General features: G+C 44.5%; 1 long non-coding RNA gene across 2 annotated transcripts in view; it reads right to left on the reverse strand.

Annotated features, from left to right (window-relative positions):
- The window catches only part of LOC126078076 (uncharacterized), a 242805-nt gene that overhangs the window by 214060 nt on the left and 2124 nt on the right, over nt 1-26621 (reverse strand). The window lies entirely within an intron of this gene.

Here is a 26621-nt window from a genome sequence, read left to right on the forward strand (position 1 = left end):
ATCTCTCCTGCTAGCTTGCTTTTCATGTCTTTTATACCTCAAAAGAGGCTGACTCAAGAGACACCTTATACTCATCCTGTCTCATTAACATAACAAAGACAATCCATTCCCAAACAGGATTACAATCACAGGCAGAGATCAGGATTCACAACACATATTTTTGTGGGACACAGTTCAATCCATAATAGGTGTCTTAGGTATTTAGTGTTGCTATAACAGAAATACCACACATGAGTGGCTTTAACAAATAGAAATTTATTTTCTCACAGTTTAGAATGTAGGAGCCCAAATTCAGGGCGCTGGCTCTAGGGGAAGACTCTCTCTCTGACTGCTCTGGGGGAAGGTTCTTACCTCTTTCTAGCTTCTGTTATTTGGTTCCTTGGAAAACTTATGTGGTGTGGCATCCGTCTTCCCCCATCTCTGTTTGCTCCTTGGTTGCTTGCTAAATCTTCTCTTTTATATTTCAAAAGAAATTGATTTAAGACACACCCTATGCTAATACTGCCTCATTAACATAACAGAAAACCCATTCCCAAATGAGATTCTAACCACAGGTATAGGGCTTAACATTTACAACACATATTTTGGGGGGACACAATTCAATCTATAACAATGATGATGACACCACTGACCTTGGGAGCCCAATAACACTCTAACCAGGTCAAAGCTGCCAGGCAGGGTGTGATGGTATTCTATTCAGAAGTTACCATTCAAATGATGAATCTTGGGTTATTGGAAGCACTTTCCAAAGGCAGCAAAAGAGGAGTATGAGAAGTTTCGTGATCAGACATCATCCTTCCTGGAGATCGATGCCGGACATCTAGACCTGTTGTTGCTACCATTGTTGTTAGTTGCCATGGAGTCAGCTCCAACTCATGGTGACCTCGTGCACAACAACGTAAAATGCTGCCCGGTCCTGTAACATCCCCATTACTGGTTGCGGATGGGATCGTTGCGACCCATAGGGTTTCCATTGGCTAATTTTTGGAAGTAAAATTGCCAGGCCTTTATTCCTAGTCGTAGTCTGGAAGCTCCACTGAAACCTGTCCACCATAGATGGGTGACCCTGCTGGTATCTGAAATACCATCGGCATAGCTTCTAGCATCATAGCAACACACAAGGCACCACAGTATGACAAACTGACAGACAGGTGATGGATCTAGACCTAGGAGGGAGAGATTCCAGCTTCCAAATTCCAGACTGGGGACCAAGGCTGGGTGCATGACTCAAAGTCCTGTCACTTTTCCTTCTGAGAGAAGGTTCTACTTCGAAAATGCTAGGAAGGAGCGAGGACCAGCTCAGGAGAAGAGAGGGTCCGGCCAGTCCCTTTGCTTTGGCCTGTATAGCTTAGGATGTGGGCCTCAGCAGCCCAACCTCTAGCAGACAGGTCCCCAGTGGCATTTGCCCAGAAGAGAAGCCACAACAAAAAGAGGACAGGCAGGTGGAAAGGGGCTGGTCCATGTCTCTGAATGGCCTCCCTCACCAGAAGCAGTAAAAGGTGGGGCAAGGTTAGCCTTCTTAAGGTCTCCTCACACATATTTCAACCACAACACTTTCTTTTGTCTTCTTTTTATCTAGTACGGTTCCATTTTAAACCCATTGCCATCAAGTCAATTCCAACTCATAGCGACCTTATAGGACAGGATAGAACTGCCCCATAGAGTTTCCTGGAGGATTCAAACTGCCAACCTTTTGGTTAGCAACCATAGCACTTAACTGCTATGCCACCAGGGTTTCCAGGGTTTCATATTAGCTTCCATTTAAAGACAAAGCCGCACTATTAATGCAAATCTCTGGACCAACGATCCTTCCAGCTCTGATGTGTACCACCTTAATTCTGCAAGCCACCTCCCCTAGCATCCCCAGCTCCTGGGAGTAAGAGTTGCCCAAGTGTATGCTTCCCAGGTCCTCTACGTCCACCCTGGAGGCTGTATGCCCTCCTCCTAATACCTACTTTCACCAGCTGCAGGGGTTTGTACAGGGCCCCAGTGTCCACGGCAGGGTCATTTTTACAAGGGACGCCCACCACCTCCCCACCATGCCTCTTAGGGCTTTGCAATAGACCCAGAGAGATGCTGGGTGCTGAGACTCCTGGGCACCTAACAGAACACCTTTGGCACAAATACACTGGAGCAGACACTCCTTGATCATGAACTCCAGCCAGACCCCAGTGGCTGGGGCCCTCCACTCCTTCTCCTTGGACTGCAGAAATGGGGGTATAGGTTAGCAATATCTCCTAGTAGGTGATCTGAGGCATGCTAATCCCATTAGACGCTCCACAGAAAGAGATTTCTCTGGACAAATACTGCTGGGCAACCCTGAGACTATGCCAAGCCTCTGGGAGCTTCCTATTCCCTTCAGCATATGAAAGGCTTTAAGGGCCCTAAAGTGAGGGAAAAAAGAAGCCTTTTGGCTTTGAGTGGTTTATATTGGCTTACATGCATTGGTTCTGTTCTAAATGCTTTATCTCAAACCCTTTGAGGAAGGTACAATCATTGTTGTTGTCGTCGTCAGGCTGGCTCTGTCTCATAGCGACCTCATGTACAAAAGAACGAAACATTGCCCAGTCAGTCCCATGCCATCTTCACGATTGTTGGTATGCTCAAGTCCATTGTTGAGGCTACTGTGTATTTTGAGTGCTTTCCAATCTAGGCGACTCATCTTCCAGCACTATATCAGATAATATTCTGCTGTGATCCATACGCTTTTTTCACTGACTAGTTTTTGGAAGTAGATTGCCAGGCGTTTCTTCCTAGTCTGTCTTAGTCTGGACGCTCCACTGAAACCTGTCCACCATGGGTGACCCTGTTGGTATTTGAAATACCGATGGCATAGCTTCCAGCATCATAGTAACACGTAAGCCATCACAGTACAACAAACTGACAGATGGGTGTTGGGTATGATCATTAACCTCATTTTATAGAAGAGGTAACTGAGGCACAGAGAAGTTAGTCACTTGCCCGGGGTTTTTCAGTTATTAAGTGGCAGAGCCAGGACTTGGATCCAGGCATTCTAACTCCAGAGTGGGAACCTCAACCCCACTTCACAGCGTGCTTAGGCTCACTGGCAGCAGGGACGCAGAGACCAAACAGTAAGTGGGAATGAGGTAGCCAGCTCACTACCACTAGAGAGTCAGCCCTTTTCCCTAACCTGGAGGGACTGAGGCTTCAATCAGAGAGTTATGCTCTCCATCTCTACAAACTAACATTCTCTGACCTTATCCCAGTGGTCAGGCTCTGTGACACACTATTTGGTGGCTGGGACAGGGGTGGGAGGCAGGTGGAGGTTAGGGATGGGCAGCTCATTTCAGCAGGTCAGATCCAAGCAGGTGACTGTTGCATCCTCTCACTTACCATGCCACCCTCGCTGAAGACGCACAGATACAGGAGAAGACAAAAAGTTCCTTTGAAGATAAATGTCTGGGAAGGGGTTAGGGGTCAGGGTGAGAATCCTAAGATGCCCGCTCCTGAGCTTTATGTTTGAACAAGATGGTGCTAGGCTGGACGGCAGGAGTGGTTTGGGGGAGAAAGGTTGGTTGAAGGGGAGTGGGTATGTTTATACTCAATCTGGGTCCACCCAGATGAGCAGCATAGACCACCCTCCCCCTTAAACTCTGGCCCTAGTTCTCCTACCTTTCCTTAGTCTCAAAGTCTTGAAGTTCCTCCCCCAGGCATGTGGCAGAGATTTCCCAGGCTCCTGCTCGGCTTCCTCCTTCATCCAGGCAAAGCTGTTCACACTCATCCAGAGGGAGCCAGGGATTCGCCTGTTTCCTCTGGAAATTCTTCTCTCACCAGACAAGGGCACTGCCATCCTCAGCTCGTGAATTAATACGCCCCTTCAAAGGGGGTGCTGGCCTGCCCCAGCCCATTTTGAGAGCCCTTGCTCATGTCACCTTCATCTCTGCCTCCCAAGTCACTGGTTTAGTGTTGAAATTTATCTGAGCTGGCTCTCCCTAGTATCTCTCTGTCTCTCTCTGTCTGCCTTTCTCCCTTTCTCTCTCTCTTCCCGTCCTTTCTCCCTTTCCCTCTCCCTCCCCCCACTTTCTCTCCTTTCCTCTCTTCTTACTCAATCTCTCTGTCCTCTGGCTCCTTCCCCACCCCCCCCTTTCTCATTTAATGGGGTCCGTCCCTGAAGAGGCAACCATGTAGAGATCCTCCAGCCCACAGTCCCCGAAGCTGTGTGTTTGTTCCAGGACATTAAAAAGTGTTTCATGACAAGTGTTCCCATTCAAACATGATGTCTGGGGAGTCTAGGCAGTTAAATGGCTGTGCAGCCCTGGGCTCCCCTTCCCTTCTCTGCGCCTTTATTTTCTTAAGCTTGTAAAGTGAAAACAATAATGATAATAGCTGCCCTGTAAGTTTGTTGTGAGCATTGAGTAAGACATATGAGGAAGTTGCTTGGTACATAGCACTCAATATTAGCTCTTAGCACACTTTTGACTTAGGGGAGAGAAGGCCACTAGGGCACCCAGAAAAATGACAGTAGCCATCAGCAGACATCCCCAGCATTCACGGTCTTGCCCAAAGGCAGTGATGAATGGTGGAAGCTTCAGGCAGGTAAGAGGGGAATGTGGCCTCACCACCAGGCTGAGGACAGACTCTTGGGGCAGACGGGGCCTTGCCCAAGTGCTGCTCAGCTGCGCCAGCTACTAAACTTGCCCACATACCTTCTCAACATTGATCCTTCTGCCATCCCATTTTGCAGACGAACAAACTGAGGTAAAAAAGCCAGCATTGGAACCCAGGCTCTTAACTCCAAGCACAGTGATCTGGTACTTCTGCAAGCCCACTTGGAGCTTAGCAGACTTCACCAGGGGAGACTGGGTAGCAATACCTAGAGAAAGGAGCAGGCAGGATTAGGGACCCCATCCCCCCTCCAGAAGCTCCCTGCCTGGTGCCAGGCCTCGATGTTGAGCCATCCTGCCATTTCCCTGGCTTCAGGTTTTTCCAGACTCTGTCCTCCCTTCTCCCTCCCCCTGGAAAGCCATCGTAGAAAGGCCTCTCCCAAGCCTCTGTTTACAAATTATAAGCTTCCTTTGTCCCTAGTCTCCTCTGGTTACAATAATACTCATCGGCTCTCTCCGGAGCTCTCGGGGGCATGGAAAACGTGACCTCACTCCACAAGGATTTTCTGCTTTAACAATATGGTACTGGGGAAGAAAAAGGAACGGCTCTGTCCATCCTCGGCAGAAAAGGCCACAGCTCCTGCCTTCAGGTCAGAGTCAGGACCAGTCAGGACCAGTCAGGATCAGCAGCCCCCTACCCCAGGGTCCGGCAGAGACAGACACCTGACCTTCTCATTCCCCTGCACTCCATGGGCTGGAAATCAGCATCTCAGGATGGGGCTGAAGAGGGAGGAAGGAGGGAAAGAGTCACTGAGGAGAAGTGCCAAAGAAGGGAAATAATTCACCCTGCCTCGCCATTCCCTGATTTGAGTCATTAATTATTTCTGTGTAATTATTTTTTCAATCACTTACTTGCTAGGAGTGCTTACAATGAGGAGTGTAGAGTCACACCACACAGGCTAGTGCCGTGGCTTGGCCACCTGCTAGCTTCTTTACTTTGTAGAATGGACTTAACCTCTCCAATCCTCAGTTTTCTCATGTGTAAAATGGAGGCAGTATGGTACAGACCTCACAGGGCGTTGTGAGGACTAATGAAATAAAAGGGCTTAGAACCATGCCGAGCAGATTGTAAGCACTCAGTATGTTACTGTTGTCATCCGTTTCAGCAAACGTTCCCGAGCAGAACAAAGTGTCTGATGCTGGACTGTGGGGGGCACTGATTTCCAGAGGCTTGCAGTCAGGCTGGAGACCTGACCCTGGACTCTCCTAGCCAAGGCCATCTCCTTAAACCACAGGAAGAGTGGTAAGTAGGCTGGCAGGGTAAAGAAAAGGACTTAGTGGTATCTGCTATGTACAACATTCTGCGTAGTGCTATGGAGAACTCAGAAATAGCAACTACAAATTTTACTCCACGTTGCAAGTGTACCAGAAAAGTCACTTATAAAAATTTACTTAAATGAAATGTTTCTGGGCTCCCATCCCACCTGGAGGCAGGAACCTCCATCTCAGTCACTAGTGGAACCCCTCCCAACATCCCTTACACCAGGGTCATATGAAGGGTGGCACACTTACAGTCATTGGCCCCTTGTCCCCACTGGTTACTGCTGAGACACGAACCCAAGGTCACGGAGTTCGCAGGAGCCCAGCGGCTCTAGCTTCCATCCCCACGAGCACCAGAGACACCAGGTCCTAGACACATGACATAGTCCGTCCCTTCAGCAGTCCTGCCCACCTTGGGTAACTGGTAGGGGAGAGGGCACTGGGGCTTAGCAGCTCTTCCCCAACACCCTTCCTACAAAGGCGCTCACATCTCAAAGAGCTCAGGCTTCCAAGAAATAAAAGCCAAAAACACTCATGTTTGCAAGTAGTTCCTGCTCTCCACCCTGCAGCACAGCCTCCCCTGAAGCAGGGGCTCCCAAAGGAACAGACTGTACTCGGGAGTTGGGGGCAGTGGAGGGAAAAATAGAGTGAGAACAGAAAATGGATCACTCTGTGTTAGGAGACAGATGCCAGGGCCCCACCCCCACAGAGGTGACTTCTAGGACACACGACATCTCCACCCCCTTCCAAGTCTCAGTTACCTACAGCGGAGGAAGCAGCAGACCACATGGTGATATTTCAGCAGTAACAAGCCCTCTAGGAAGGAAATCAACCTTCCCAGAGCCCTCTGGAAGCCTGTGCTCTCCTGCTTTCACTGAGGGCAGATGACCTGCAGAGGTCTCCTACCCAGTGACATCAGCTGGCTCATCACTGTCACCTTGCTGAGGTCAGGACAAAAGGGAAGTGTAAGTTTTCACTGGGAGGCAGCACTGGTCTAGGAAAGAACTGAAATTTGCTTAGCACCTACTAGTCACCAGGTGGTTTCACAAACGACCTACCTGCTCATCATGCAACGATGCAGAATGACTGCTGTCATTCCCAATGGTACGGACGAGAAACAAAGCCCACAAGGAGAAAAGTCAAGGTCACAGAGCCACAACCAGCACTCAGCCAATATTTAACAATAACAATAATATTGTAACCTATGTTACTATCACTGTTACCATTTAACAGATGGGAATCTGAGGCACCGCGGTCAAATGACATTTGAGGCCCAGAAACGCTGTCTCTGAAGCCTGAGCTCTTGGCGCACTTCATTTTTCTGCCTCTGACTGAGGGGCACTTGGTTGGAAAGTCTCACCAGTTCTGAGAATTAGTGGTCTACTCAGATTCCTGCAGAGCAAAGGAGCAGCACCCAAGGACATTGATGGCCTTATATAGGACTTAAAGACTCGAAGAACATTTTGAAATAAAACTTTGGCAAAAATGAAAACACTTTTTTTTTTTTTTAATAAATCAAAGCATTTCTTTGGGGCACAGAAGATAAAAATATCTCCATTTCTCTTCCTCTCCTCCCTGAATCTCCCCCCGCCCCCAACCTCAAATCAAAGGTCTGGAATCCTTTACTCTTTAATAAGCAGAGATATTTCTGAAGAGATATCCCAGTGGCGCCGAGCTTCTGAAAAGGACACACACTGTCAACAATGGAAAGATGCCTTCATTGGACACCTGAGAAAGCTGAGACCCAGATGACAGAAACAACCTGCTCAGGGTCAGGCACACACGTGCACACCTAGACTTGTGCATGTGTGCACACATACACAGCCATGCACACTCAGGCTCTGGAGTGCACATCCAGCACGTGTCCTCCTGCACGTACACTCTGAAGCCTGTTCCCTACGCAAGCTGTTCACCAGCTCACCCCTTACAATCCCGGCTTCCAGCTCTCCTGACACGTGGGTAAGGAGCGCCCCCTGGTGGGCAAGAGAGGCATCGCATGCCTGCAGACCCAGCATCCCGAGCTCTTATTGCTTATTAGGTTTTCCTTCTGAAGTAACCACCAGGCCCTCGGGCCAGGATGGAGGCTGCTCTGAGAACTGGGCTCCCACTGGTGGGGGCAGGAATCTTAGGAACAGAGGAAGAATAAACTCGAGACTTGGTACTGCAGATCAGGTTCCCTGAGAAGCTGACTCTGAGATGGAGATTAGCAAGCAGGAAGTTTATTTGGGCGTGTTCTAGGGATCAACACCTGCACAGGTGAAAGGACGAAAGCAGGCTAGGCAGAGGGAGAGTTTGAGCTGAACCACAGCCACCTGAAGGCCTGAGCTGATCCTGCAGGGAGCACCGAGGTTGGGATGGCCCCTGACCAGGGCTAACCAGGATAAGCAAATAAAAAACAGGATATCCAGTTAAGTTCAAATTTCAGATAGACAATGAATACTTTTTTAGTTTATTTCCCATGCAAGGTAAGGAAGGTGTCTGTGCAAGGGGGTGGGGGTAGGAATTGGGGGCAGCAGTGATGGAAGCTGGTTACACACAGATTAAACTAGGTAAAATTATTAAGGATAATGGAAGCCAAGTTTCTCACCACTGGAGATAGGAACAGGAAATATGAAAAGAGAGAAAACAAGAACAAACCCTTGGTATTAGATCGGGATTAGTGATAGTGGTATAAACTCATGGTTTTCAACATACAGAGATACAAATACATAGATGTAAATGCGTGTGTGAGTATATATACGGGTAGTCCCTGACTTACAACACGGTGCCATTCCGACGACTCCATCCTAAATCGGTTCTGACGTTAGTCGAATACTTTTTTTTTTTTTAGTTTTCATTATTATTGCCTTTTATTATCAGTATCTTTACAAGTTTGATTTTTGAACATCTGCGAACGTTGTATGTAGGACATATCATTACTAAGTGCAGTTCATCGGAATTCAAATATGTCGTAAATCAGAGACTACCTGTACGTATGTGCGCGCACGTGTGTGTGTGTGTGTGTGTGTGTGTAGTTGTTGCTAGGTGCCATCGAGTCAGTTCCAACTCACAGCAACCCTATGAACAACAGAATGAAACAAAGCACAGTCCTGTACCATCATCGCTGTCCTTGCTATGTTTGTGCCCATTGTTGTAGCCACCACGTCCATCCATCTCATTGAGGGTCTTCCTCTTTTTCTCTGATCCTCTACTTTACCAAGCATGATATCCTTCTCCAGGGACTGGTCCCCTTCTGATAACATGTCCAAAGTACATGAGATGAAGTCTCGCCATCCTCCCTTCTAAGCAGCATTCTGGCTGTACATCTTCTAAGACATATTTCTTTGTTCTTCTGGCCATCCGTGGTATATTCAATATTCTTCACCAACACCGTAACACAAAGGCATCAACTCTTCTTAGGTCTTAATTATTCATTGTCCAGTTTCCACATGCGTATAAGGCAATTGAAAATGCCATGGCTTGGGTCAGGGACACTTTAGTCCTCAAAGTGACATCTTTGCTTTTTAACACTTTAAAGTCTAAATGCAATATATCATTTGATTTCTTGACTGTTGCTTCCATGGGCCTTGATTGTGGATACAAGTAAAATGAAATCCTTGACAACGTCAATATTTTCTCCATTTATCATGATGTTGCTTATTGGTCCAGTTGTGAGGATTTTTTTTCTCTTTATTGCTGAGGTGTAATCCATACTGAAGGCTGTGGTCTTTGATCAGTAAGTGCTTCAAGTCTTCTTCACTTTCAGCAAGCAAGGCAGTGTCATCTGCATAATGCAGGTTGTTAATGAGTCTTCATCCAGTCCGATGCCCCGTTCTTCTTCATGTAGTCCAGTTTCTCGGTTTACTCAGCATACAGATTCTATAAATACAGTGAAAAGATACCACCCTGACACACACATTTTCTGATTTTAAACTACACAGTATTGCCTCGTTCTGTGTAAACAACTGCCTCTTGGTAGATGGGCAGGTTCCACGTGAGCACAATTAAATCTGGAATACTCATTCTTCTCAATGTTACCCATAATTTCTTACGATCCACACAGTCAAATGCCTTTGCATAGTCACTAAAACAAAGGTAAACATTTTTCTGGTATTCTCTGCTTTCAGCCAAGATCCATCTGACATCAGCAATGATATCCCTCATTCCACATCTTCTGAATCCAGCTTGAATTTCTGCTAGTTCCTTGTCAATGTACTGCTGCAACCGCTTTTGAATTATCTTCAGCAAAATTTCACTTGCAGATATATATATGCCCATATATATATAATGTTTGTTTGAATATGTATACATATATTCCCTACCTCCACTGGGAAGACATGGAAGTAGCAACACTCCCATAGCAAGGAGCACCTACCTTGGTTTCTGAATACCATTCTATGCTAAAAGAAACTAGGACTTGCATAAATGGCTGATTCAATGACTGCAGCGGAAAAAGTACTGTTGCTTTGCTAGGAGATACATGTTAAAACTTCCAGCTATGATTATTTGTCTATTTCTCTCTTTAGTTCTATCAATGTTTACTTCACATATTTGAAGCAGTTTTTAGTTATGTACATATTTAGGATTGATACATATTCTTAATGAATTGATCCCTTTATCATCTGTCTCTTCTTGACCCATTATCACCTTTAACTCCTGGTCTTAAAATCTACTTTGTTAGATATTAATATGGCCACACCAGCTTTCTTAGGTTTTGTGTTTGCCTGAAATATCTTTTTCTACCCTTTTACTTTTAACCTGCTAGTGTCTTTATATTTAAAGTCCATCTCTTGTAAACAGCGTTTACTTGGGTCTTGCTTTTTGTATCCAGTCTGACAAACTCTGCCTTTTAATTGGAGTATTTAGCCCATTTTTATTTAATCAAATTAGTAATATGCTTTGGTTTAATTCTACCATTGGCTACTTGTTTTCTTCCCATTTCCTCTGTTCTTCATTTGTTTGTTTTTCCTTTCCTATCTTAAATGAATTGAGTGCTTATTAGTATTCTGTCTTCTCTATTGGCTTTTTAACTATATATCTTTGTCATTTCCTTAAATAATTGCTTTAGGGGTTATAATATGCATCCTTACCTAGTCACACTTGATCTTGAAATAATATTATACCATTCATATATACTGTGAGGATCTCAAAACCATATAATCCCATTTACCTCCAATCCATCTTTTGTATTATCACTGTCAGACACTCTACTTCTACATGAATGATAACCTCCATAATACATTGGTATTATTTTTACATTCAATAGTTAATTAACATTTAAACAATTTAATCAAATAATAGAGTACTTTATATTTATCCATGTGTTTACCATATGGCATATTCTTCATTCCTTCCTGTAAATACGAATTTCTTTCTGGCAGCATTTCCCTTCAGCTTGAAGAACTTTCTTCAGCATTTCCTGGAGTATAGGTATGATGGTGACAAATTCCCTCAGCTTTGGTTTAACTGGACCCCTGGTTGCTATGAATCGGAATTGACTCAGCAGCAACAGGTTTTTGTTTTTGTTTTTTGGAGCCTTGGTGGCAAAGTGGTTACAAACTTGGCTGCTAACCAAATGGTCGGCAGTTCAAATCCACCAGCCGCTCCCTGGAAACCCCATGGGGCAGTTTATTCTGTCCTTTAGGGCCACTGTGAGTCAGAATCGACTCAACAGCACTGGGCAGGTGGGTATAGGGCCACTATGAATTGTAATCAACACGATGGCAACGGGTTTTTTGGGGTTTATTTAACTGAATATGCCTTCATTTGCCTTCATTGCTGAAAGCTATTTTCATTGGATACTAATCCAAGGTTGATAATATTTTTTTCAGCAATTTAAAGATGTCATTCCATTACTTTCTGACCTTCAAATTTTCTGATGAAAAGGCATCTATAATTGTTCTAAATATATATATATATATATATATATAATGTGTATTTTTACTTGGCAATTTTTAATATTTTTTTATTTTGGTTTTCAGTAGTTTGACTATCAAATATCTGGGTGTGTCCTTCTCTATATTTATCCCAATTGGGGTTCACTAACTTCTGGATTTGGGAGTTGCTATTTTTGATCGATTTTGGAAAGTTGGTGGGAGGGGGCATTATCAAAATTATTTTAAAATCCTTGTCTGCTAATTCCGACCCCTGGATTGTCTGTGGGCCTGTTTCTATTGATTGTTTTTTTTTTTTTTTCTCTTGACTATAGGTCATCTTTTCCTGGTTCTTCACATGTGTAGTAATATTTAAATTTCAGAAACAATCACATATTACAGACAAGTTGCCACAAAGTAAACTTTTTTCCCCTGAACTACTGGAGAGGGAACTGCCAAAAAGATGCCCACCAATCCTGAACACTTTAGTAGGTACTGCCATTAACAAGGACATTCGCCAACACAGCCCACTACAACCATCCAAGTTTTCATCATCTTCATCTTCAGATCCCATTCAAGTTTAATTGCCCCAATAATGTTCTTTATTGTAAGATTTCTCAGTACAGAACTTAACAATGGATTTAAATGTCATGTCCCTTTAGTTTCCTTCAGTCGGCAATAATTTTTTGCCTATGACCTTGACTCCTTTGAAGATTATAGGGTAGCTATTTCATATTCTTCAAGATAAATTTGTCTCAATTTTCCTCATGATAAACTTTAGTTATGCATCTTTGGTAGGGACATCAGTCTTCTCATTGCATCACATCGGGTGGCACACGGTTTTGATTTGCCCCATTAATGTGACAAATTGCACACAGAATTATTTATTAAGGTAGACCATATTTGGAACAATAAGAATAAATCTCAATAAACTTAAAAGAATTCAAGAAAAGCAAAGTTTTTTTTTCTGTCTACAATGAAATAAAATTAGAAACCAAAAATAGAAAATCACTAGAAAATCTCCAAATATTTAGAAACTAAATAACACATGTCTAATTCATGAGTCAAAGAATAAATCAAAAAAAAAAAAAAAACCTGGAAAGCATTTTCAGGTGAGTGAAAATGAAAATGCAATATATGAAAATTTGTGGGATGTCACTAAAGCTGTATTTAGGGGGAAATATATAGCGCTAAATGCTTGTATTAGTTAAAAAAAAAAAAAAAAAAGACAAGTCTCGAAGTCATGACCTCATTTTCCACCTTAAGAAATTAGAAGAGTAAATCCAACCCAATGTGTAAGCAGAATAAAGTAAATAAGAAAGATCAGAGCAGATCCAATGAAATATAAATAAGAAAAACAATAGAGAAAAACCAATGAAACCAAAAACTGGTTCAGAATATCACTAAAATTTAGAAACCTCCAGCCCAGTGGGAGGCCTGGTGGCGCAGTGGTTAAGAGCTATGGCTGCTAACCAAAAGGTCAGCAGTTCGAATCCACCAGCTGCTCCTTAGAAGCCCTAAGGGGCAGTTCTACTGTGTCCTATGGGGTTGATATGACTCAGAACCAACTCAACGGCACCTAACAACAACAACTAGCTCAATGACGGAGAAAAAAAAAACAAAAAAGACACGAGCTACCAATATCACTAACAAAACAGGTGACATCACTCCACTTTCTATAGATATTGAAAGGAAAATAAGAGAATGTTATGAACAGCTTAGTGCCAATAAATTCAACAATATAGATGTAATGGACAAATTGTTTGAAAGGCACAAACTATCAAAGATCGTTCAAGGAGAAACTGATAACCTGTTAACTCTGCATCTATTAAAAGAATTGAATTTATAGTTAAAAGCCTTCTTACCCAAAAAAAAAAAAAAAAAAAAAAGGGTCTAGATGGCTTCACTGGTAAACTCCACCAGAAGAACTGAAAGGAAGGAACACTTCCCAATTCGTTCTAGGAGGCCAACATTACTCTGATATCAAGACATTACAAGAAAACTATAGATCAATGTCACTCAGGAACATAGATGCAAAAATTATAAAAAATTCTAGCAAATCGAATGCAACAACATATAAAAAAGAATATGTCATTACTAATTGGAGTTTATACCAGGAATGCAATATTGGTTTAACATTAGAAAATCATACAATGTAATTCACCCTATTAACAAACTATAAAAGAAAAATTACATAATCATCTTAATAAATACAGAAAAAGCATTTGACCAATACAACATCCATTCCTGATGAACACCCTCAGCCAACTAGGAATAGAACGGAACTCCCCTAACCTGATAAGAAAAAAAAAAAAACAGTGCCATCGAGTCAATTCTGACTCATAGCGACCCTATAGGACAGAATAGAACTGCCCCCTAGAGTTTCCAAGGAGCGCCTGGTGGATTTGAACTGCCGACCCTTTGGTTTGCAGCCGTAGCACTTAAGCTGATAAAGGGCATATTTAAAAGACATACAAATGGAGAAATAGATACTGTTCTTAGGTAAAGGAGCCCTGGTGGCACAGTGGTTAAGCACTCTGCTGCTAACTGAAAGGTAAGTGGATCTAACCCATCAGCCACTCTGCAGGAGGAAGATGTGGCAATCTGCTTCTGTGAAGATGACAGCCTTGGAAACCCTATGGGGCAATTCTACTCCGCCCTCTAGGGTCACTATAAGTTGGATTCCACTCAATGGCAACAGGTTTGGTTTTGGTTTTGGTTCTTAGGTAGGAACATTCAATTCAAAAAATGTCAATTCTTCTAAGCTGGTTTGTAAATTTGGCATGATCTCCACAAAAATCTGACAAGTATTATTTTTCTAGAAATGAACAAGCTGTTTCTAAAAATCTTATAAGAAATATTCAAACAGCAAGAGACTTTCACTTGTGACAGTGAAAAATTAGGTAATAGAGTAACTCACTGAGGATACATCAGCTATCTACTGCCACAGTAATGCTGCATAACAAACTACCCCAAAAAATCAGTGGTGTAAAACCATGACCATTTATTATTGCACACAAGTCTAGAGTGGGCTGGGTGGTTCCTCTGGAATTGGCTGGGCTCATTCATGTATACATGATCCAGCTAGGGAGCAAGCAGGCAATTCTGCTGATCTTGACTAGGTTCTCTCACATATATGGGAGACAGCCGGCCAGGAACTGGTCAAGGCTAGATAGCCTCAGCTGAAATGAATCAGCTCTCCTCCACCTGCTTCTCACATCCCTTCAGCAGGCTAGCCTGGCTTGTTCTCACAGCAGGGACAGGGCTCTAAAACATGAACTGGAAATGCACAGATGTTTTTTCAAACTTCTGCTTGTATCAAATCTGTTAACATTCCACTGGCCAAAAACAAGTCACATGAATAATCTCAAACATGAAATAGGAAACAGATTTGCCTCTTCAGTGATGAACTATAAAAGTCACAAAGCCAAGGGTATGGATAGAGCAGCGGTGAAGAACTGCGGCAGTCGATGCAATCACTCTAACACAGACAATAACGATAACCAAAAAAGCTGTACAAAGTATTTTTAAAAATCTCTTCTTGGAGGCACAGCCAGATAACAGGAAAATGAATAATTACTGGAACAGGATTCAGAAGAGGACAGAGACCTGAGGAGGTCAGTGCCCCATGATTGGACCCATTTTTCCCTGAGGGAATTTTCCATTTCTAGAGGGGTTGAATGAGAGACTGAGCAGATCCTTTGACAATCACGTGGGACCTGGGGAACAGCTGTTGTCAGAAAAGAGTCCTGAGAAGCAGAGTAAGGACCGCCAAAAACCTGTTCCTCCATGACAGCAACGAGAACACTGGCAAATACTGTCAAAATTGACTTCTTCAGAATTGTGAAAATCAACTAAAGGTTTGCAGTAATTTGAGGAACATTTATTTTAGAAAAACAGCTGAATCTTGGTAAGTACAGTGAGCTTTGTGGCATTTTATTATCACTCTCGCCCCAGCTCTACAGTAACCTTGGAAACCAACAACCTCACAACTATGATTCTACCAAACTTTTAAGGAAAAACACAAATCCTTCACAAACTCTTCCAAAAAAAAAAAAAAAAAACTCCTTCTATGAATCCAGTACTACCCTGATACCAAAACCAGACAAAGACATCACAAGAAAACTCCAGACAAATATTCCTTATAAACACAGATGAAAAAAATCCTCAATAAAATACCAGCAAGCTATATCCAGCAACATATAAAAAGGTTTATACACCATGACTAAGTGGGATTTATCTCAGCAACACAAGGCTGGTTCAAAATTAAAAAAATCAATCAATGGGAGGAGAGGCAAGATGGTGGCATAAGAGGCTGCACGCTCCCATCCCCCATATCAAAACCAGGAAACTCCAAGCAGAAATGGGTAGAATCAATGGTCTCAGAACTTTGGAAACCAGTTAAAGAGTTACATCACTAATCAAATGCTGAATCAGGAAAAAGGTAGCTTTCAAATGGTAGGGAAACTACCACAGATGCTCTTCCCCCCTCCCCACCTCCATGGCAGTAGGAATGTTGAGTGAAGGAAACCAGACATGTATACAAAAACGTATTCTGTTTGATGTTGTCTTATAAAGTCTAAAAACTAAACTATAATGGTTGAAATCTAGCTAGTGGTTGTCACTGGATAGAAGAGAGTAGTGATTGGCTGGGGTCTTAGAGGCAGCTCCTGGAGCATTGGTAAGAGTGGTGGCTACATAGATGTTTGGCTTGTGATAGATAGTTCATCGAGCTCTGTGTTTATTTAATCAGTGTTCTGTGCACTTTTCTGAATGTATTTTATGCTTTTCTTTACTTTATAAAAACATACTTCATACTTTGGCCCCCGTCCACCTCCACAGCCTAATCTCCCTGCTTATAACCCCTGTAAATGACATATTTATCCAGATGCACTATGGTCCCTCACACCGCCATGCCTCTACATACGTTGTCCCGCTTTGACAATCTTCATCTCCACTGCAACCTCCAACTTATACTTCAAAACTCAAATCAGATACAACCTCCTTCCAAAGTCTTCTTTGAACCCCCCACTCCACATGATCTTCCCCCTACAAGGCTGAATTAAGTACTTCTCTTTTGATTTGTACTTAATCTGAATGTAGAATGTATGAAGTATGAACCTAGGAAAACTGGAAGTCATCAAAAATGAAATGAAACCCATAAACATTGACAGCCTAGGCGTTAGTGAGCTGAAAGGGACCAGTATTGGCCACTTTGAATCAGACAATCATATGGTCTACTATGCCAGGAATGACAACTTGAAGAGAAATGGCATTGCATTCATCTTCAAAAAGAACATTTTGAGCTCTATCCTAAAGTACAATGCTGTCAGTGATAAGATAATATTCCTACAACTACAAGGAAGACCAGTTAATACAACTATTATTCAAATTTACATATCAACTGCTAAGGTCAAAGATAAAGAAACTAAAGCTTTTTACCAATTTCTGCAGTCTGAAATTGATCAAACATGCAATCAAGATGCATTGATAATTACTGGCGATTGGAATGTGAAACTTGGAAACATAGAAGAAGGATTGGTAGTTGGAAAATATGACCTAGGAGATAGAAACGATGTCCAAGACAACATGATAGAATTTTGCAAGACCAACAACTTCTTCATTGCAAATATCTTTTTTCAACAGCATAAACAGTGACAATACATGTGGACCTCGCCAGATGGAATACACAGGAATCAAATCAACTATATCTGTGGACAGAGACAATGGAAAAGCTCAATATCATCAGTCAGAACAAGGACAGGGGCTGACTGTGGAACAAACCATCAATTGCTCTTATACGCGTTCAAGTTGAAGCTAAAGAAAATTAAAACAAGTCCACAAGAGCCAAAGTACGACCTTGAGTGTATTCCACCTGAATTTAGAGACCATCTCAAGAATAGATTTGACACACTGAACACTAATGACCAAAGAACAGATGAGTTGTGGGATGACATCAAGGACATCATGCATGAAGAGAACAAAAGATCATTAAAAAGACAAGAAAGAAACAAAAGACCAAAATGGAAGTCAGAAGAGTCTCTAAAATTTGCCCTTGAGCACACAGCAGCTGAAGCAAAAGGAAGAAATGATGAAGTAAAAGAGCTGAAAAGAAGATTTCAAAGGGTGGCATGAGAAAACAAAGTAAAGTATTATGATGACATATGCAAAGACCTGGAGATAGAAAACCAAAAGGGAAGAACTCAGCATTTCTCCAGCTGAAAGAACTGAAGAAAAAAGCCAAGCCTCGAGTTGTAATTTTGAAGGATTCTATGGTGAAAATATTAAATGACACAAGAATCATCAAAAGAAAAAGGAAGGAACGCACAGAATCACTGTACCAAAAAGAACTGGTTGACGTTCAACCATTTCAGGACGTAGCATATGATCAAGAACCGATGGTACTGAAGGAAGAGGTCCAAGCTGCACTGAAGACATTGGCAAAAAACAGGGCTCCAGGAATTGAAGGAATAACAATTGAGATGTTTCAACAAACAGATGCAGCGCTGGAGGTGCTCACTCATCTATGCCAAGTAATTTAGAAGACAGCGACTTGGCCAACCTACTAGAAGATATCCATATTTGCACCCATTCCAAATACAGGTGATCCAACAGAATGCAGAAATTATTGAACAATTATCGTTAATATCACACACAAATAAATTTTGCTGAAGATCACTCAAAACCAGCTGCAGCAGTATATCGACAGGGAACTGCCAGAAATTCAAGCCGAATCCAGAAGAGGACGTGGAACAAGGGCCATCATTGCTGATGTCAGACGGATCCTGGCTGAGAGCAAAGAATACCAGAAAGATGTTTACCTGGGTTTTATTGACTATGCAAAGGCATTCGACTGTGTGGATCATAACAAATTATGGATAACATTGAGAAGAATAGAAATTCAAGAACACCTATTTGTCCTCATGAGGAACCTGTACACAGACCAAGAGGCAGTCATTTGAATAGAAAAAGGGGATATTTCATGGTTTAAAGTCATGAAAGGTGTGTTATCAGGGTTGTATCCTTTCTCCATACTTTTTCTATCTGTATGCTGAGCAAATAATCCGAGAAGCTGGATTATGTGAACAAGAAGGTGGATTCAGGATTGAATGAAGACTCATTAACAACCTGTGATATGCAGATGACACAACCTTGTTTGCTGAAAATAAAGAATACTTGAAGCACTTACTGATGAAGATCAAAGACCACAGCCTTCAGTATGGATTACACCTCAACGTAAAGAAAACAAAAATCCTCACAACTGGACCGATAAGTAACATCAGGATAAACGGAGAAAAGAGTGAAGTTGCCAAGGATTTCACTTTACTTGGACCCATAATCAATGCCCATGGAAGCAGCAGTCAAGAAACCAAATGAACCCGGCTATAACCAATGACTGCCTGATAGGAAACACAACAGAGAATCCCTGATGCAGCAGGAGACCAGTGGGGTGCAGACCTTGAATTCTCATAGAAAGACCAGACTTAATGGTCTGATCTGACTGAGGCTAGAAGGACTCCGGAGGTCATGGTCCCCAGACCATGTTCGCTCAAGACTGGAACCATTCCCAAAGCCAACTCTTCAGACAGGGATTGGACTGGACTATAACACAGGAAATGATACTGGTGAGGTGTGAGATTCTTGGCTCAAGTAGACACATGAGACTATGTGGGCAGCTCCTGTCTAGAGGGGAGATAACAAGGCAGAGGGGGACAGGAGCTGGCTGAATGGACACGGAATATAGGGTGGAGGGGGGAGAGCAACTAGCAACATAGCAAGGTGTACATAAATTTTTGTATGAGAGACTGACTTGATTTGTAAAGTTTCACTTAAAGCACAATTTAAAAAAAAAATCAAATGACTCATTGCATCAGGTAAATCTGCTGCAAAAGACTTCTTGAAAATGTTAAGAAGCAAAGATGTCACTTTAAGGACTAAGGTGTGCCTGACCCAAGCACGGTGTTTTCAATTGCCCCACATGCGTGTGAAGGCTGGACAATGAATAAGGAAAACCGAAGAAGAATTGATTCCTTTGAATTATGGTGTTGGTGAAGAATATTCAATATACCATGGATTGCCAGAAGAACAAACAAATCTGTCTTGGAAGAAGTACAACCAGAATGCTCATTAGAAGCAAGGATGGCAAGACTTCATACTTTGGACATGTTATCAGGAGGGACCAGTCCCTGGAGAAGGACATCATGCTGGGTAAAGTGGAGGGTCAGCAAAAAAGAGGAAGACCCTCAACAAGATAGACTGACACAGTGGCCGCAACAATGGGCTCGAGCATAACAACGATCGTGAGGATGGCGCAGGACTGGGCTGTGTTTCGTTCTGTTGTACATAGGGTCGCTATGAGTTGGAACTGACTTGATGGCCCCTAACAACAACTTTTGATTTCTCACAACACGGTATGTTTTAGTCAGGGTTTATCAGCCTCAACACTGTTGACATTTGGGGCTGGGTAATTCTTGCTCTGAGGGGCTGTCATTTGTATTTTAGAAGGTTTTGTAGCATTCCTGGCTTTTATCCACTAGATGCCAATAGCATCCCACCCCCAACAACTAGTTGTGACAAATGTCCCCTGGCGAGGACAAAATCACCCCCAATTTAGAATCACTGCTCTAGAGCCTTAGAGGGTCAATGAATAACATGCTCCTTCCACACCTGAGTTCAGAACCAATGGAGAGGCTGGTCAAAGCCAGGAAAATGAAAATCAAAAACATTAGCGATGGAGCTGATCAGATAATGTAGCTTTGGATTCGTGGCCATGAGAACTTACCCTTATGTCACTCAAAATTAGACCCTCCCATCCCAGAGATGAGCAGAGCTGAACAGCCACAGGCCCCCTGCACAGGACAGGCTCCTCACCACATGGCAGAGACAGGACTAGAAGGCAAACATCCTGAGAACATGCTGGCTCAGGGCAGGGGTAGGGGAAGGGAGCAAGTAGAAGGAGCTGGACTCCTTGCTTGATTTGTCCTTCCAAACTCCCCAATCAGATAAGCTGCTCCTCCTGACAGCCTCCTGACATGAAAAGACTTAGAGATACTCAGCCATAAAGAGAAATGAAGCTAGAGGCTACAACAAGGACAAATAATGAACACGTGATGCTGAGTAAAATATGGTAGTCACGGAAGGACACATATTGTTATAATTCTACTTATATGGAATATCTAGAATAGGCAAGGATATAGAGACCTAAGCTAATTAGTTGTTACCGGGGCGGACAGGAGGGTGGGGAAAGTGGGACTCACCACTTAGGAGACACTGCGCTGTGGTGATGGGTGAACATGATAAAACATGATTAGTGTCACTGAATTGCACATGTGAAGAGTGCTGAAATGGAAGATGTCTTATTACATCAATATTTACCACAGATTTAAATTTTCAAAAAGGCTGAGAGTGGGGTGAAGAGAGAAGGGGAATTGCTCAGAAATCCCTCTACAGGGAGAAATGGAGATGCCCCTACACTGTGCCTCCCCCATGGTGATGGCTGCGTCCTTGTCATCTGGTCTCCCATCTGTCTTCTTCCTAGAGTGGGGAGGATGCGGATTAGGTCCGGTTCACCTCTGCCTCCCTGGTGGCTAGCAAGGAGCCTGGCTCATGCTAGGAGCTCAGGCATGTCCTTTTGCTCCTCTAGGCTCCACTGCTGCTGCTACTGGAGTGAGCCTGGGATTCTTATATCCTCAAAGTATCTGCAGAGAAAGCCACACTCATCACATTGAGCCTGGAAAGCCACTGCTCTATCTCCACTCCTGGACATCATTGACACATAGCAAGAGCTCAAAGTGTTTGCACAACTGGGACAAAAAAGGCTGTGGCTGCACGTCCTCTGGCCTCTCCTTCGCGGCACCACAGCCACAGGGCCACCAGGGGGCGATATTTCCTTTCCAATGCCTCTGCAGCCTTCATCCAAAATGGAATCCTTTCCCAGGACCAGCACCAGCAGAGGTTGAAGGCAGAATGCCCACTTCTCTTTCACGAGGAGGGAGGGGATTCTGGGCCAAGTGACTGGCCTCACTGAGAAGCGGCTCAGACTCCAAATCCTGTTGTCCACTGGGCATGAGCTGCCTCTCCGGACACCAAGACATCCTTCTCTTTCTGTGCCTTCTTCCTCAGTTTTCCTGCCTGCCCTTCGCATTCTCTCCTGTTGGGCCCAGGAACACGCCCACCCCTTCCAGAGTCAGGTGAGGTGAGGTGACCCCACTCCTCAGTGCTGTTTCAGGGCTCTCACAGCCCTGGGCCGGGGAGGAAGACCCCATGTTGGCCCTCAGGCTTCCCATCACCACCATTGCCTTGTCGAAGGTGTCGCCCTCTGGGGTCCTGCTTCTTCTCCATTCTCTCCTATCTCAGCAGCCTGTGACCAGACACTGCAGTTTTCCTAAATGCATCCTAGAAACTGTGCCCAGCCTCGTCAGCCTCTTTGTGACTGTTCTAGCATTCTTTAACACTAGCTCTTCCGGCCAGAGGCCAAATGACCTCAGGAAAGTCCCTTTCTGAGCTTAGCTGCCTCCCCTGCAAAGGGCACAGTGAGATGAGATGTCACTGGGATCTCACATGCTCTGCATACCCTTCGCCCTCCTGTGCCACTCTTTTCTGATCTCACAAGAACTTCTACCTTCTCAGGACCCTATCTCAGCATGCTCCCGCCTCCACCCGTCTACACCTCTCTGGATAAGTACAGTCTTTGGAATCAGACAGACATGGGTTCAAATCTTTATGCCAATACTTTATGACTGAATTGTCACTTGCCTTCTCTAAGCCTTGGTTTTATCGTCTGTGAAATGGGTGTGGTAATGACCACCTTGTTGAGTTTATGGTAAATTCTATAGGGCCTGGTACACTGTAGGCAGTCAATCAGTGTTATTCCTTCCCCAAGTATTCCTCACAAGCACCAGGCCAAACTTTCTACATATGTAATCTCTAATACTCACAGATTCGGAGCCTTCATGGCACAGCAGTAAAGCTCTCAGCTGCTAACCGAACTCACCAGCCATTCTGTGTGAGAAAGATTACAGCTTTGGAAACCCTACAGGCAGTTCTACTCTGCCCTATGGGATCGCTATGAGTCGGAATCAACTCGACAGCGATGGGTTAATAACCACATAACTTTGCCAGGTAGCTATTACTGTCCCATTTTATAGATAAGGAATCTGAGGCAGAGAGAGGTCAAATAACTGGCCTAAGATCACCTAAGTTAGGAAGTAGCAGGGCTGCAACTTGGCCCAAATTGGATGAACCTGAAGGCTAATCCTCCTCCAACCATGCACTCTGCCTACACTTTTCACAGGTAGAGAAAAGGACAATGCGTTACTGCCTTCACTTCCCAGTTTATCAGTGCTTTGATCCCACCTCTGCACCAATCCTTTCCCGTTTTTTATTTTATTTTTCAATCAGATTTAGCTTCTCGCCTAGAGACGTGGGGCAGTTCAGTGAGATCAGAAGCCTGGGACTCCTCCCAGAGGGAAAGGGTGGTGTTTGTTGTCACTCTCTTCATGAGGGTCATTGACTTTGAAGAGGGCAGAAGTACAAGAACTGAGTCCAGAGAATAAAGAGGCCTGCACTCTAGGTTCTTAGGTCCACAGGGGCTGGCGCCACCAGAAATGTGGTCACATTGAAGGGGGAGGAATAACGGTGAGCAGAATAGAACTTCCTGAGTGCCAAGTCAGGAAAGGGCAAGTGAAAGCAACTGTTACAGCGTTTGGCATAGAAAACACTCACCTAGCTTCACGCAGAGAGTGAACGGTAGGCCCTCTGCAGGGGGATGGACAGACTGACCTTGGAGATCCAGGAAGCGAGCACACAATCTGTCCTTGCAGATTGTAGGGCTGTGAGAATCTGTCTCTACATCATATGTCCCCACAGCCCCACACTAAAGAAGAGGACACAGAGGTTTTTAAGCTGGGGATGATCTTGCCTCAGTGCCTGTGTGCTAGTGGCTCAGCCAGGACAATAGCCCAGAGCTCCTGACCACTAGTCCAGAGCCATTTCCATTGAACCACACCCTGGGGCCATGTCCTCACTGGCTCCTGCCACTACTAACCACCTGAGAGGTCTCAGACCCAGCCCCAGGCAGCCCCAGTTATCAAGAGCTCTGGACCAGTTCCCATTTGCCAGGCAGTGGATTGATGATGGGAACAAAGGCCACCAGGTCTCTGTCCTCACCACTCCCCTGGAGCTTTCAATAAAGAGCCTGCCTCTAAGTGCCCAATTACTCTCAGCTTCCGGCTCTCAATGAATCATGTCTCTCAAGGCCCTCAAAAAGTTGGCTCGGCCAGCTGCCCACTATGACCCCTTTTAGGAGCAACGGGTGGCTGCAGTCCCCGTGTTGGCCACTAGAGGGAGCCTAATGCCGTGACAGCACTGGGAAGACCTTCCTAAAAAAAAAAAAAAAAAACCAAACCTGTTGCCGTCCAGTGGATTCCGACTCATAGTGACCTCCCTGGTGAGGACTAAATAGGGTAAAGAAGAAAACTGGAGGCTCTCAGACTCCTGGCTCCCCACAACCCAATCCCAGGCCCCTCCTGGTCTCTGAGGTCCCTGGAAAGGGAGGTTCCCCGACCTCCACCCGCCACTGAGGGTCACTATGGGCACTGCAGCCGAAGCCCTTTCTACCTTTGACTCAGTTGTGGGGGGATGGGGCTGTCTGGGAGATACAAAAAGAGAGAGATGGGACACAAGGGAACAGAAACAGAAGAAGAAGAGGGAATGATCAGATAGAAGGGAAAGGTGAGGGCTAAACACAGGGAACAGAGGGAAATCAAAGAAGGAAGGGGCAGACGGTGCAGAGGGGGCCCCAAGGGGGAAGCTGTAGGATGAAAAATCTAACTCGACCTCCCAGCATGCCCCTCCAAGAAGTCCCAAACATCATCCAGGTGGGAGACCCACACCCCTCCCGCTGGTGTCTGCTGCTCCTGGGCCTCCCTGGTTTACTAGCCCAGCCCCGCCTCCCACATGCTGGTCCAGGCCTTGGGGTTATTAGAGGCTGGGGATCTCCTGCTGCAGGAACCAGAGAAGAGGAAGTGCGGGGAGATGGTGCAATTGAACACCCAGCACACACAAAGCCAGCACTGCCCTTCTATATTACACCTTGGCTGCAGCTCTCACCTGATTTTCACCTCTCTTATCTCCACTTGGGATAGAGTTCAGCTGTTTTTCATCTTCTGAAGGACTGTCATTCAGAGAAGGCTTCTCCTTCCCTGGCTGACACCTGCTGATACTGCAGCAGGAAAGATTGAGGTTAGGTATCACACAGCTTCTTCTGAAAGGCTACCCCAAAGGGCTTCGGGTTTCCAGGACAAACCACCTTGTTTCCTGGTCTCTGCCCTCCCCAGCCAACCTTGATGCAGGTGAAACCTAGGCCAAGGTGATCAACTGAAAGCAGAGAGTAACGCTGGAGAAAATACGTTAATTGGACTGGAAAGAAGTCAAGATTTTTTAAAGAGTTGTCTACACTCCCCTCTGTCTCTGCTTCCTGGGCAATCATCGACTCACCAATTCTACAAATGTTTTGAGCCTTTTATGAACCAGACACTGTGCTAAGCCACTTCCTCAACCCTCTGCCCCCACAACTCTACTTTTCCCAAAAGAAAGGACAAGTATGGCCTCCTAGTGGTCACATTCAATGACCTTCTCCCAGGGCTCACTCAAATTGATCTCCAGGTGGTAGCTAGACTGTTGACCAGCCATTCCTTCCTTCTCGAAACTCCCACTTCTCTTGCCTGCTAAGACACCACTGTTCCAGGTTCTCCCCTGTCCTTTCTGAGTACTCCATCTTCTGCACAGGACCCCTCCTGCTCTACTATCTCTCTTACTTACACATGGATGCTCTCCATGCTCTATCCCCAGCCCTCCTCTCTCTATAATGCCTTAACAGTCAGGATGAACCTCAGCCCACAAGTGCACAACAGTTTTTCGGCAACTCAACTTATTTTCTAGGTCACATAAGCTCTCCACCGAACTCACAAGAAACTAAGTTGCATCCACTACTTGGAGCTTAGATAGTGTCAAGACATCGAGATAGGCCCATCTGGTCCTCAAGTCCTTAGTCTCCACAGGTCACACCTGAGATGTCCACCATCTGCTCCATGTGGCCCTGCAAGTTAGACTGCTCTCTGCAGGTTCTGGGCCACACCCTTGAGGCTGTCCTGGTCCTCATCCTCTGCCTGAGATACATGGACCTTCCTTCTCCTTGTGACCCTTGTCACCTCTGTGAAGACAATGATGAGAAGCCCATGCAGACACCCACCATAGATCCCAGACTCTTTATTTCATTTCTCCAACCCAGGGAAGAGCTTGGATTCTCCCAACTTGAGTCAAATATCCATGCCTGGACCAGTCAGCTCTGTAACTGAGAGGATGTTACTGTTGCTGCTGTTAGCAGTGTATCCCAATACAGACAGGTCGCAAGGCCTCTCATACTGAGCTGTGCAAGTCAATTGGATGGTACTGGAGCTATAGCGGATGGTATAAACAGTTACTACACCCAGCTGCTAACCAAAAGTTTGGCGGTTTGAACCCACCCAGAGGTGCCATGGAAGAAAGGCCTTGCAATATGCTTCCAGAAAATCAGCCATTGAAAACCCTACAGAGCACAGTCCTGCTCTAACATATATGGGGTCACCAGGAGTCAGAATCAACTGAGGGCAAGTGGTTAACTGGTTAACATTTACAGAGCACTTACTTTTTGCCAGGTGCTATTCTAAGCTGTTTTACAAGTACAAACTCTCAATTCCTATAACGACTGCCAAGTTAGGTAGTATTATTATCATCCCACAGTTTACAGATGTAGAAACAGAAGCATAGCAAGATCAAGCAACTCGCCTAAGGTCACACACCTGGTAGGGATGGAGACAGGATCTGAACCTGATAGTATGACACC

This window comes from Elephas maximus, chromosome 6 (assembly GCF_024166365.1).
Source record: "Elephas maximus indicus isolate mEleMax1 chromosome 6, mEleMax1 primary haplotype, whole genome shotgun sequence".
NCBI classification, from domain to species: Eukaryota; Metazoa; Chordata; class Mammalia; order Proboscidea; family Elephantidae; genus Elephas; species Elephas maximus.